The sequence below is a fragment of the Fukomys damarensis genome, unplaced genomic scaffold, assembly GCF_012274545.1.
Source record: "Fukomys damarensis isolate Sample0158 unplaced genomic scaffold, DMR_v1.0_HiC HiC_scaffold_22, whole genome shotgun sequence".
Classification (NCBI taxonomy): Eukaryota; Metazoa; Chordata; class Mammalia; order Rodentia; family Bathyergidae; genus Fukomys; species Fukomys damarensis.
Window position 1 is genome coordinate 27155448 of NW_022900934.1, and position 3353 is coordinate 27158800.

The following is a 3353-nucleotide window of genomic DNA, read 5'->3' on the forward strand; positions in this document are numbered from 1 at the left end:
CTGAGGCAGGAGGATCACCATGAGTTCAAGGCCAGCGTGGGCTACATAGTGAGTTCAAGGTCAGCCTAAACTACACAGCAAGACCTTGAGAGAGAGAGAGAGAGAGAGAGAGAGAGAGAGAGAGAGAGAGGGGGGGGGGGGGGAGGGAGGAAGGGAAAGAGAGAGACAAAGCAAAAATGTCCAAAATATGTTAGTTATGAGAGGTTATGGCTAGCTCACTAAGACAAGAAAAAGTATAAGATCTGAAACAACAAACCCTTCTTTATTCCCAAATATAATGGTCAACACAGAAAAGTAGATTCTAAAACCCACTGGAAATTTTTGAAGATTTAAGTTTTGTTGCTAGATATGGAGTCAGTACACAAAATCCAACTGTATTCCCTCTAACCAACAACAGACAATATATAATTTCTGGTTTACATTTTTATAGTTTCATTTACAATAGCAACCAAGCCACATGGTACATTGGAATAAATCCCAAAATTTATGTAATTTTTAAAATAAAATTATAAAATATTGAATGCATAAAATAAGACCTAAATAAATAAGAAATCATGTAGGGCCATAAATAGGGAGGATTCCTATTATAAAATATCAATTCTAGCCTGCTGTGGTAGCAGAACATGTCTGTAATCCCAGCAATGAGGGAGGCTGATGCAGGAGGACCACCAGCTCAACTACTGCCTAGGCAAGTTAACAAGACCTTCTCCCAAAAAAATAAGTGGAATGTGATGGCTCATACCTGTAATCCCAGCATTCCAGGAGGCTGAGACAGAATCATTACAACTTTGAGCCCAGCCTAGGCAATTTAATGACTTAGTAAGACCCTGTCTCAAAATAATAAAAAAGGGGTTGGGGATGTGACTCAGTGCAAAAGCCCTATGTTTAAGCCCCAGTACTGGAATGTCACTCAGAAGAGCACCTGAGTTTGACCCCCAGTACTGTGCATAAAAAGCAAACAAACAAAAAACACTAAAATGTCACTTTTGTACAAATGCAATGAAATTCCAATTAAAATTTGAAAGTTTCTTAGAACTCAATAGGCTAGTTTTTAAAACTTATATGAAGGATTCAAATATAACTGAATCATACAAAGAAAAAAACTATTCGGGCTCATCTTTCAAAATTGGAACCGAGGGGCTGGGGATTTAGCTCAGCGGTTCGGTGGTCTGCCTTGCAAGCGCAAGGACCTGAGTTCGATCCCCGGTACCAAAAAAATTTAAAAAAATGGAAACTGAATGTAGTGGTATGTGCTTGTAATCATATTAATTGGGAGGCTGAGGCAAGAAGGTCACTTGAGTTCAGAGTTCAAGTCCAGCCCAGGCAATATAGGAATCTCCTGTCTCTCAAAAAAGAAAAAATTTGGAAGATCTGGATTCTCATTTAGATACTTCTTTTGACTGTGCGATAGTTACCTGGGCATAAGATGAGAAGAACATAAATGATTATTAAATTCCATAGATTCCATTCAGTTTTATGAACACCCTGCCCTTAGGAAAATTTTAATAGGCAAGCAGGAAGATTAAGAGTGGGAGGCGTAGAGGCCGGGCATTTAGCTCAGTGGCACCGAGCCTGCCTCACAAGCTCAAGGTCGTGAGCTTGATTCCCAGTACCAAAAAACAAAACAGGAGTGGGAGGTGTGAATCTAAGACATGTTTCTGTTGATGATGAAGCTCTAAGTGTGATCATGGGAATGTGTGGCTGAGAAGGGATGGAAGCAAGGGTGTCTGAGGGTACAGTGACAGAACTGAAAGGTGCAGTAGGCACAGAGCTGGGGACTTGGGCTTCCCTGAGGCCGATACCTGAATTTGAAGTGAAGAGAAAGATGATGCTTACTGGCAAGGACTCCAAATGGTAGGCGGCCCCTTTCAATGTCAGAGAGAAATAGAAAAGAATCCAACACCAGTGGAAAGGAAGAACAGCCTTTCCTAAGAGACCATTCTGGCTAAGCTCTATGAGTGAAGAGATTAATGTGTTGGTATCACAGTTATTGACATATTAATAGCAATCCTCTGAGAGTAGACATTAATACCTCGTGTTATGGATGAGCATGTTGAGGTTATGAAAACCAGTCACTAGCCTAGTACATCAGACTGAGACTTGAAGGAGTCAAATTCAAATTTAGGATTCCGACCAGCCTGGGCTACACAGTGAGCTCCAGAGCAGTCTGAACTACATAGTAAGACCCTGTCTCAAAAAAACAAAACAAAAACAAAAAACAGCTGGGCATGGTGGCACATGCCTGTAATCCCAGCACTCGGGAGGCTGAGGCAGGAGGATCACTGTGAGTTTGAGACCAGCCTGGGCTACACAGTGAGTTCCAGAGCAGTCTGAACTACATAGTAAGACCCTGTCTCAAAAAAACAAACAAACAAACAAACAACAAACAAATTTAGGTTCCGCAATCTACCATGTCTTTGACAAAAGAGGGAAAGGTTACTGCAAGATCCTGAAATACACCGGTAACCTACAAGGTGTTAACCCTACCCCCTCAACTCCCTGAAGCCCAGATTTGATCACTGCCTCCTAAACACCGGATGAGACAGGTAAAGGGGAGAAGAGATGCTAACTTAAGCTCCGAGTTAACAAGGAATCTTGACGTGAACTGTTTTTGATCCAGTGTTAGAAGCAAAATGGCTGAAGAACATAAGCGACCTATGCGACCATCACGTGGGACTGCCAACTAATTTAACCTGTCTCCAAAATCCTGCCTCTGGATTTCTAGAATGGGTGTGATTACAGCACCCCTGTTGGAAGATTCCATGTGCCTACCGCATCTAAAAGTACTCAAGTGTATTACAATCGTCACCATGAGTACAATACAGATTTTTGGATATTTGGAAAAATAACAAAATAAGGACCAATGAATGGACAGAGATGTGGCAGGATTAGGTGTAGTAAACATTTTAATGATAAAGTTTAAGTGGCAAAAAACTAATGGTTCACTAAAACAATGTCCGCTAAAAAGTATTTTTAGGTTTGCAAATGTTCATAATCCGGTGTTGGAAAAAACACTATGATGGTACACTTTGAGGGAAAGAGCTACTTGTGGCTTTTTGTGTATGTTTAAGGCACAAAACAAAATGAACGCTAGCGTCTTCTGTTCGGTCCGGTCTTTCTCGTGGGCCGTTAGTAACGCTGCGGGAATGAATCACCGAGGACGCCCCCGACCAGCCAAGTCCGGGAGACAGAGGGCCGCCCCTGCGCAGGAAAGGCGCATGCGGGAGCAGCGTCCGCAAGCGGAGGTCGAGACTTCTCCGGCCGGCGCCGGCCCCTAAACGCTGGGCGTAAACAGTTTTGCTAGGGAGGAAGGGGGGTGGGAGAGAAGCGTCAAATTTCAAAAAAAAAAAAAA